Raw genomic sequence first — 11462 nt, forward strand, 5'->3', positions numbered from 1 at the left:
TGTAATTCCAAATTGCCATTTAGTATGCTCTGTATTGCAGGATATAAAACTAACCCCCACCTATGGAATGTTAAGCTGACACCCAAGACAGTCAAAGCCTGCCATAATTCAATATCCCACTATTTCTGGTTGTACCAAAAAATAAACAACCAGAGAATGATTTTACCCTAAAAAAAAATCATTGTGGCCCCCATTTTTTAAAAAATATAACCACAACAATGACGTGAAGTGAAGTTCACAGAGTCGTTTACCTATACAAATATCCCATTATACTGTGCATCTAACGTTTTTATGTAGGAGTTTTACAGTTTTTCCTGTCATCTCCCCTGTTATCCTCTCCCTTCCCATTCATTGCTCTTAGAATAGAGCTTACTCTTTAGATGCTTCTCATCTGAGTTCTGATCTTCTAAGGGTAAATGATAATTGCTACACTTGCACCACACTGCCCGGGTTATAAGGTGCTCATTTCACCCCTGCAACCACTGCCTCCGGGTCCTAGCCGGAGACTGGGAACTTGTCCTTGGCCTGGCCAATCAGAACATTCCATCCCCATGACAAGTATTGGTTCAGGATATGTACATGACCCAAGCTGGCCTTCTTAGAATCTACCTCAGGATTTTTCAGGGTGATCAAAGAAGCAATTCTCTCAAACCTATCTTTTTTTTTTTTTTGTATTCTAGGGAAAGGTCTACAGGGTTTTCAGGGTCTCACTACTAGATCAGACTCACAGTGATCCGCCTGTTTACAGTCTCCAAAGAGCTGGGATTACAGGTGCACGCCGCCATGCCTGGTCTCAATTGCCATCTCAGTGCCCCCGAGGGATGGCCCGGCACGGCAGGCCTCAGGATCGAACCCCCGGCCCCTGTGCCTGCTTGTAGGCACTTTAATTTGCTGTATTTGGCTGGCCCTCTTAAGTGTATCTTAATACTGTAAAATCCAAGCAAACCTGAACCACCAGAGCCCATCTTGTTGGTACCTGAAGAGTCTAGCACAAAAGAGACAGCTGAGATGGAGGAAGGCAGACCTGACAACACTAGTACAGTATTATTCAATCCAGCCTGGCTCCAAAGACAATGCAGAGCAAGAAGGGTGAGAACAGGTTTGAAGAAAATAACCATTGAATTGAAGAGGAAAACGGTCGAAAAGCATAGGCGTGGGAGTTGTGAGACTGACTGATCTTAGAGCACAAAATGGTGAAGTCAACCATCTTGACTATTTCAAAAAGAAGAAAGATGCCACATCTAAAGAGCTGATGTGGCAAAAAGAATGACAGTGTTAACCGAGCAGAGGACACAAGCACTGAAAGAGGTGGAAAACCTTTTGTCAGGGCGGTTAAATGAGAAACAGACGGCAGGCGATAGCATTGATGAAGCTGTGCTCTGTGAAAAAGACGCGAACTTGCACGGGAGTTACTTCATGAAAAACCCCTTTACGAGAGCAGCAAGTGATGGAGATAAAACCAGTAGAGGGTGCTTTGATCACTTCTGCAAGAGAAGTGGCATCGGGACATGGTAAGGCTTCCGGTTCTGATGAGGGCACTGTAGAGGCCTGTAAGAAAGAATCTGGAATTTGTGAGGGCAGGACACATGGTTCAACAAGTGTTCAACTACAACAAAACAGGGATTTTCTGGGAGAAGATCCCCAAAAGAAGCTATATCACCCAGGGGGAAAAGGCAGTGCTGGACACAAGTCCATGAAGGACAGATTGATCCTTTTGTCGTGTTGGAATGCAAACACCGATCTGAAGATGATGCCACGACTGCTGGACCATTCCCAGACCCCTCATTCATTCAAGCAGTAAAATGCAAACAAGGCCAGACTGCCTGTCACGTGGAGTGCCAAAGCAAAAGCTTGGGTCACAAGGCAATCTTTCCTAGGATGGCTGCACTCTTCACCAGATGTTTTAGTGTCATTGAAAAGACATCCTTGACTCTGAAAGAGTTCTGGAAAAAACACTTCAATGTCCTCCACTGCATCAACCTCGTTGACAAAGGTTAGGAAGATGTCATGTACAAGACCTTAAATTCAGCCTGGAGGAAACTGTGGCCAGAACGTGTCACTGAGCACTACTTTGAAGGGTCTGATGCACAGGTAGTGGAGGAGAGTATGTCCATGGGACGAGCCTGGGTCTGGATGTCAGTGATGCGGACGCAGAAGAGCTTGCTGAGGACCGCGAAGAGGAGCTACAGGGTAGAAACTTGCTCAGCTCCACAGGGAGCAGCATACAGGCCTTGTTGAGGAGTACACCCCTGAGGAACAGAAAGGCAGAGAGGAGGTTCGCAGTGGTGTGATACAATCCATTATGGAAAAATAGAACGAATGCCAGGATTTCTTTGAGAAGGACCACCCCAACATAACTGCAACAAATGGAGTGTTGAATCTGATGAATGCTAATGTGGCTTCTCATTTTCCAATGGTTGTAGCACTGGAAAAAACAAGTGACATTGCACATTTTTTGGGGTCAAAATTGACCCTACAGCTAAGAGACAGAGAAGAGAGGAAACCCCCAAAGGAGGTCTTCCTGATGCCCTCAGGGAGGGGGACTCACTCTCTGTACAAACAATAACCTCCTTCTCACCCACCTTCCTGCCTTTCGTGTCAGAAGGCAGCTCAGGCAAGGTTCGTGTTCTCCCCCTTCATAGTGTACTTAATGCATTTCATATTTTTTTTTCTAGCTCAAGACCAACAGCAGCTGTTCCGTTTTTATTGAACATGTTACAAAATGAGGCTTAGTCGAAAAGCCCAAAGCCCATGTCGTCCTCAGATTCCTCCGATTCTTCTTTCTTTGCTTCCACCTTCTTCTCCTCAGCTGGTGCAGCGGCGGTGGAGGGCGCAGGACCACCTGCAGGCGCAGCGCCCGCAGCAGGGGGAGGACCTCCAGCCCCTACATGGCAGATGAGGCTCCCAATGTTGACATTGGCCAGGGCCTTTGCAAACAAGCCAGGCCAAAAAGGTTCGACATTGACACCAGCCACTTTAATGAGGGCATTGATCTTATCCTCCATCACGGTCACCTCGTCATCGTGCAGGATAAGCGCGGAGTAGATGCAGGCGAGCTCGGACACAGAGGCCATGACGCGGGCTGCCGGGTGCGGTGCTAGTCGCCGGAAGAAGTGAAGGCCTCACCCCAACGCGGCCTTAGCTTCCTCGGAAGAACCGAGCACCTTGGCGGTGGCTGAGGAAAGTGCATTTCATATTTTTGTGGTTAAAAATACATATGGGTCAGAATGGAATATCCTTATTTATACTGAACTGTATGGGAAAATTCAATTTCGTTGGTAATCAATAACACTCATGATCAGAATCATGGAATGAGATACAACAATGTGAGGAAGAGGACAAAAGTAAGTACCTGGAGCCCTGGAAGGATCTAAAGTGAGAACTGAAGCTCTCAGGGAGAGCAAAGAGAAAGATGTCAATGAAAAAGAAGGAGATGGCAGGCAGCACTTTCTCCCTGATCCTGGACTCCCTGTGTGGGAGAGTAGCTCAGCCCTGTAGAAGCATGGTGACTACTAGTGACCCCAGAGAAATGCACCAGTGGGACAGAGCAGGGGATGCAGAAGACGGCAGGGGCTGGTGAGTCATTTGGGTCCAGATGTCACCCAGGAAAGGATGACTGGCCAGTAGCCATCTTGGGAGGGGCCAGCTGAGCTTAGAACTAGAGCAATTGCAGGTTAGGCTGCCAAGTTGAAGTCAGCAGGAGTTCAAAGAGCTCAGTTCAAACCAACAGGGAGCCAAGTTCAGGCTGGCAGGTGGCTCACAGACTGAACAAGTCTTGCAGGATGAACAAGTTTGGTTGCAACCTCACAGCCAGAAACTAGTCTAAACTCCAGTGAAACTAAAGGTGCAGTCTTGCCGAGATTATCCACAACCCCAACATGAAGCTACAGCTGGCTTGCTGGGATTAGCAACTCAGATCTGGACTCAGTCCACCCGTATAGTTCACCATGGACAACAGACATTTGCTTTCTTTCTTCTTTGCTGCTTTTCTTGTTTTTTTGTTTGTTTGTTTGTTTGTTTGCTTATTTAGTTGGTTGGTTGAGTTTTTTTTCTGTTCTTTTTATTGAGGGTGCCGTTCTATTTTTTGTTGGTTGGTTGGTTGTTGTTGTTGTTTTTTAATATGAGTGTGAACATGGTTTGCAATTTTTTTCTTGTTGTTGTTCTAATCTGTTCTTGTTTTTATTTCTTCCCTCTCTCTTTCCCTTCTTTCTTCTTCACCAGTTTCTCAAAGTTTGTGTGATCTTCCTTTGTCCTCCAGCCTTGTTTCTAATCTCTTCCTTCTCTTCTGTTTCTCTATTTCTTTTTACTTTTTAAAAATTTCTCAGGGCTGGGGAGATGCCTCAGTAGAATATGCACTTGCCTGGCAAACACAAGGGCCTGAGTTCAATCCCTGGTTCAAAACAAAAAACAAAACAACAAAAAAAAAACACCACAACTCTGTATTTTCCCCTAATCTCTTCTAAACTTCTCCCCTGAGGATGAAATTGCTACAAGGAGGGCTTATGTATTTCATATAATTTTCTGGTTTATTTTGTTATATAATCACAAATGCAGTTTGTGAAATTGATGGTAGCAAATTAATACCACAGTTTGGCATTTTCTAGGCTACATTTGATGCTTATTGTTACTGTTGATTATACCATTTCAGCCAAGGTGACATAACTGATCTAATCAATTGATCTTCCTGGTACACCAAGACTGAGATTGTTCAAGAGTCCTAAAAAATATTTTAGGCCAGTGCCATGTAACCAGAGGCTGGGACAAGTAGGTATCAACTTCTCATCCCCAATAAATTAAGCAGGTAGGATCTTGCAACAGATTCAAAACCCAATATCCAGCTATACCTGGAAGACATCTCTGAGAGTAGTCATCTCCTAAGGGTTCTAAACACTAACAAGAAAGCTTCTTCCTTTTTTTTTTTTTTTGGTGGAACCGGGGATTGAACTCAGATCCTTGCACTTGCCGGGGAAGTGCTTATTCTACTGAGCCATCTCCCCAGCCCCTAAAGCTTCTTACTATAAGCAACTTGTAAGCACCAACCCAGAAATTAAACTAACAGAAGAAGACACTTTAAAAAGATGCAAGGTAGGTGTGGTGGCACATGCCCATAATCTCAGCACTTGGGAGGCTGAGGCAGGAGTAGCACTAAGGGTTTGAGGCCAGCCTGAGATGCATAGTGAGTTCAAGGCCAGTCTATACTATACAGCAAGACCATGTCTGTAAAAGCCAGAAAAAAAAAAAGAAAAAGAAAAGAAAACCATGCCACCTCAGACTTTCAGTTCACCAAAGGCAAACCCAGGGGGCCATGACATGGAATGATCCCAAGCTGCCCATCTGGACTCTCTGAAGTGGAAACAGAGGAAGTAGCAAAGGAGATAAAAAAGAATCTAGAAAAAAATCAAATCAGAAATAATTTTTCGGATAATCATAGAGATAGTAACCATAATAAAAAAACACTTTTAGTGACTCTAAAGCAGATACAGATAAAAATATAAAGGATTTTAGGAAAATGGTGGCAACCACAAACATTCAACATATGAAAAAATAGAATAGAAGAAACAGATAAAAACAGATATCCAGAAGATTAAAAATTCCATTAACAATATATGGAACAGAAACATTTTCACATATAAAAGACAGGATCATGGTTAGTGATCATGAAAAGAAAGACTTCTTAAAATTAGTAAAGGACCGTCTGGGCATGGTGGTACATGCCTATCAAGCCAGCACTCAGGAGGCTGAGGCAGGAGGATCACCAAAAGCTAGAGGCCAACCTGGGCTACATTGTGAACTGAAGGGCAGCCTGAACTGCATAGGGAGATCTTGCCTCAAAACAAGCAAGCAAACAAACAAAAATAGCAAGGGAATCCAACAGATCAATCCAGCTGCTGCTAGATAGTGCAAAGAAGAACACAGGATTGATTGTAGTCAATGAAAAAGCAGGAGATAGTGCAAATTTTATATACACGCACACACACACACACACACACACACACACACACACACACACATCATGACAGAAAACTATGCAGAGCAAAAGAATTTGACATTCAGATAAATGAGACATATAGAACTCCAATTAGCCATGATCAAAAAAAAAAAATTTGACACCGAGGCATATAATAGTGAAGAGTCTAGAAATTCAACATAAGAGCAGAATATTAGGGACCGGGAAGATGGCTCAGTAGAATAAGTACTTCCCTGGCAAGCACAAGGGCCTGAGTTCAATCCCCGGTTCCAGAAAAACAAAACAAAACAGAATATTAAAAGCTGTAAGAGAAAAGAAAGAAATCACTTACAAAGGAAAGCCCATCAGAATTATAGCAGACTTCCCACACAAGCCTTCAAGTTAAGGAGAGCTCCAGGTAAAGTATTTTATACCCTCAAAAAATAACACAGATTGACATATCCTTCAAAACTATGTGTCAACATTTACGGACAGGGCCGGCGAGATAACTCAGTGGATTGAAGCACATGCTTAGGCAAGCGTTGGATCCCCTGCTCCACACGGCACACCAGCCCCGCCCCCAGGGTGGGCTGAGCTGGCCAGAGTCCCAGCACAGTGTGCACACCTGCATTCCCAGCACCGAGGAAGCTGAAAGCAGGAGGATCACCATGAGTCCAAGCTGCATAGGAAGACCCTGCAACAACAAAAATACATTTTAAAATATTGATGGAGAAATAAGATACTTCTATGACAAAGAATACTTGAGGAAATTCATGAGCACCACATGAGCATTCCAAATATTCTGAAGGATATTCTAGAAAGACGTAACGAGGATTACAGGTTCATGAACCCCAGTAGAATGAATCCAACAGATAAGGCAAGCAATTAAATGGGGGAGGCAGTAAAAAGGAAGCCAACAACAAGAAAATAACATGAGAAGGATAAATTAATACATACCAGTTATATGCCAGCGAGATAGCTCATCAGATTAAGCTCTTGCTTTGGCAAGCTGAGGGACCAGGATTTGATCCCGGGTTCCTCGTGCCACCATGCCCCCAGGGACTGCTGAGCTGGATGACCGCTTCCAGGTGTGGTGGCGCATGCCTGTAATCCCAGCGCTGGGGAGGCTGAAAACAGGAGACTCACTATGAGTTAGAGCTGTATAGACAGACCCTGTACCAAATCCATAAATGGAAAATAAATAAATAAATAAAATACATATCAGTCATAACTATCAATGTGAATAGTCTCAATTTGCCAATCAAAAGAAACAGACTGGCAGAATGGATCAAGAAGCAAGATGCAACAACCTACTGCATACAAGAAACACACTTAGGGGCCAGGGAGATGGCTCAGTAGAATAAGCACTTCCCTGGCAAGTGCAAGGGCCTGAGTTCAATCCCTGGTTCCACCAAAAAAAAAAAAAAAGGAGCACTCTTAATTCAAAAGGAAATTTGTAGACTGAGACTCAAAGGATGAAAAATAATATTTCATGCAACAGGAACACAGAAAAAGCAGGGGTAGTTACTCTTTGCAGACAAAGTGGATTCAAACCAAGGCTGATAAAGAGAAATAACAATCATAACCATATCTGCTCCCAATATTAGTGCATCCAAGTATACAAACATATGAATGGATATGAAAAATCAAGTAAGTAATAATACAATTGTAATGAGGGACCTCAATATCCTATTGTCACAAATGGACAGATCAATTGCACAATAAATCAACAATGAAATATTAGAACTGAACCAAAGTTTGAATGAATGGACTTAAAAAATGTCTACAGAGTGCTCTACTCCACATCAGAATACATATTCTTGGGCTGGGGAGATAGCTCAGCAGCATAAGTGTCTGCCTGGCAAGTGCAAGGTCCTAAGTTTGATTCCCAGTACTGCATGCCATACTGGCCCCAGAACCCTGGGTGTGCCATACTGGCCACCAAAACTGGGCATTGCAGCGCATGCCTGTAATCCCAGTGCTGGAGAGGCTGAGACAGGAGGATGACTAAGAGTCTGAACTGCATAGTGAGACCCTGTATCAAAAATAAATAAATACATAAGTTTAGAAGCTTATCTAAACCAGCGCTGCAATTCCACACCCTGGGGTGGCTCACTGCTTAAAAGATATAAAAGGGAAATGAGGAAAGGCAGAGGGTTCCACTTTCCTCCGAGGAGCTCCCATCTTTACCGTCAGCTTGGCTGTTGTCTCTTGGCTTCCAGCACAGACTCCAGCTTCTGCCTTGGATCCTTCAGCCTTCTGCAGTAGACTTTTCAGCTTTCCACTGCAGACCCATCAGCCTCCTGATGGGGACTTGCGTGGAACACTGCAGTGAGCTCCACACCTCGGGCTGAATCCTTCTGTCTCCAGTGTGCCAATTCCCTCTGCAAACTTCCTCATCCACTCTGTGGCTGGCTATCATAAGCCAGTCTTATAATTTCTTATACCTCTGTACATTTGATGTTATACCTGTTCCTCTAGTAAAACCCTGACTGATACAGATTTTGGTACTGGGAGAAAGAGAAGATAATGATGACATTTTTTAATGGCTTGAGGATTTCCTGGAGTGGGCTCCACAATTTGATGAGACTTACAGACAGCATGGTCTCTCCTGATCTTGAGGAGTATATTGATAATCCTTGGCATGAGCTGTTTAAGCTAATATACCCTGTAGATCCATTTGATTATCCTAATTCACTACTTGTGAGATGTCAGCAATTTAGTGATTCTGTACATAGAAATTTCGAAGTTCTTTGGCAGAGGAGAAAATATAATGATGCAAGTGGTTGGTGTTAGCCTCACTGGATAAACTTATAAAAGAAAATAAGAAGCTCAAAGATTCCAATTCCCGTCTTCAGACACAGATAAGAAATTTAAAAGTTTATATATGTGTCCTGAAAGATAATCTCTGTTTTAGCCACAAGGCTGAGATTGCAGAAACCCAAATACAATCCCTCATAATTCGGTTGGCTGAACTGCAATGTAGATTTAATGCTCAGCCTTGAAAGGTATCTGAAACAAAGGTGAGGGCACTCATGGAAAAAGAATAGGATCCCATAAATTGGGATGGAGATGTGTGTGGGGATCCTGAGGAGGCTGAGGGTGTTGAGTTCCAAGACCCTAATGAGATTATTTTGCCAGAGGGAGAGATTTCACCCTGGTCACTTTAATCTCTTCATGCCTCTGAGAAATCAAGCTAGGAATCACAGTGATATCAGGGGTGACTGACCCAGACTATCAAGGGGAAATTGGATTACTACTCCACAATTGAGGAAAGGAAGACTATACATGGAGTGTAGAAGATCCCTTAGGGTGCCTCTTAGTATTACCATGCCCTGTTATTACAGCCAGTTGGAAACTACAACAACCTAATACAGGCACAATAACAAATGTTCCAGAGCCTTCAGGAATGAAGGTATGGGTCACTCCACCAGGGAAAGGACCAAGACCTGCTGAGGTGCTTGCTGAAGGCCAAAGGAATACAGAATGGGTAGTAGAAGAAGGTAGTTCTAAATACCAGCTACAACTCCATGATCAGCTACAGAAAAGGGGATTATAATTGTACTATTTCACCCCTATATGGTCCCGTTATAATATTGATAGACTTAACACTAGTTCATAAGGAATATTAAACCTGTGTTAATGTTGAAGTTTTAAAATGTTTAAGCATAAGCATCAAGCAAAGAAAAATTAACTTATATTTTGGTAAGGGAATTAGTGCATTCTTTTTTGTATGCAGGATAGTTATAACATGTTAGGCGCAATTATATGCATATCTTTGTATCTGGAGACTGGCTTAAAGAAATATGTCTAGCTGTACATCCTGGGTCAGCATAGCCATGGCAGCTCATGTCCTGTCCTCCTTTCCTCCTTTGTCCATTGCCTGCCCTCAGCCTTTGTGCTGCCAGCCCAGGTCCCCACACTGGCCCTGGCCTGGAGGCTCAGCACTATTTTGTGTCCTGAGGGGACCCAGATGAGGCCCAGGGTGAGGCAGGGGGCCTCATTATTCCCACAGGTGCCTGAGAGGATCCCAAAGTTGTGCTGCCAGTACAGCGACATGACCCCGTTGACACTTAAAGGACTCAAGCTTTATGGGCCCTGCATGTCTTGAAATTATATGACAAGATTGATCCAGAAAAGCTCTTGGTAAATTCCCATTTTATGAAAGACCTGGGCTTAGACAGTTTGGACCAAGTGGAGATTAGCTTAGCCATGGAAGATGAATCTGTGTCTAAAATTCCCGATATAGATGTGGAAAAGTTAGTGTGTCCACAAGGAATTGTAGATACATTCCAGATAAGAAGCATGCATGTGAGTAAAGTACCAGGACTGCAGGGACGCTGGTGATGGGAGTGAGCGCGTGTTGTCATCACACAGCAGCTCTGCTGGGCGTATATTTAAGTTGTCTTGTTTTGCCCTTTGAAAATAAATCGGTAAAACCAAAAAGAGGAAAAAAAATATGTCTAGTTGCCAAGCTGACAAGGGGCAGATTGTAGTGGTTGATCCAATGTGTCAGCTTGAGCAGTTCAAAAGCTTAACTAAATCAGCTCAGCAATTCCACATTCTAGTGCATAGAAATTCAGTCTCTGTTACATTTCTCTTGTTGCTGGGGCAAAATACCCAGTACCCAACATTAAGGAAGGAAAGGTTTATTTAGCTTACAGTTAGTGGAGGTTTCAGTCCATGCTCAGCTTGGCTCCAAGGCAGAGTGGCACATGGAAGAGGGCAGCAGTTCATGGCAGCAGAAAACAGCAAAGAGCAGAAGGAGGAGCAGTGGCTGTGGCAGCTAGCCAGCCTCTCTCCCCTCCTTCCATTGTATTCAGGCTATCTGCCCAGGGTGGGTGCAGCGCTCACACCCACAATCCCTGCATTGGATCATGAATTAATCATAAACCCAAGAGGCTGCCCCAGTGACTGCATGAGGCTTTGTGGGGATAACTAGACACAAATCGTAACAAAGATATTCTCCAAAATAGACCACATGCTAGCTCATAGAAGGTGCTTAAGTAAATGCAAAGAAACTGAAATGATTCCATGTATATTATCAGACCATAGTACAATGAAATTGGAAATCAATGGCAAAATAAATCACAAAATTTCATAAACCCAAGGAAATTAAATAACACCACCCTAAACAGCCAATGGTTCAAATATGAAATTAAAGAAGAAATTAGTTTATATAATTAAATGATAATGTCAATACAACATAGTAGAACTTATGAGATGCAATGAAAGCAGTCCCATGAGAGAAATTTATAGTGATGAATTCCAAAATTAGAAAACAGGGCAGGCTCAAATAGACAATCTCAAACTTCTAGAAAAAGAAGATAAAGCCAAGCCCACAGCTCATAAGAAGAGGGAAATTACAAAGATCCAAGGAGAAATTAATGCAATAGAGACTAAGAAAATAATACAAAGAATCAATGAGGGGGCCGGGGAGATGGTTCAGTAGGATAAGCGCTTGACTGGCAAACGCAAGGATCTGAGTTCAATCCCCGGTTCCTCAAAAAAAAAA

At 43.3% G+C, this 11462-nt stretch overlaps 2 pseudogenes; one reads left to right on the plus strand and one right to left on the minus strand.

Moving 5' to 3' along the window:
• Positions 1 to 2684: 2684 nt before the first annotated feature.
• Positions 2685 to 3168, minus strand: LOC101559963 (annotated as a pseudogene).
• A 3828-nt stretch (positions 3169 to 6996) lies between these two features.
• Positions 6997 to 10266, plus strand: LOC101571481 (annotated as a pseudogene).
• Positions 10267 to 11462: the final 1196 nt, after the last annotated feature.

This window comes from Octodon degus, unplaced genomic scaffold (assembly GCF_000260255.1).
Source record: "Octodon degus isolate 3935 unplaced genomic scaffold, OctDeg1.0 scaffold00080, whole genome shotgun sequence".
Taxonomy (NCBI): domain Eukaryota; kingdom Metazoa; phylum Chordata; class Mammalia; order Rodentia; family Octodontidae; genus Octodon; species Octodon degus.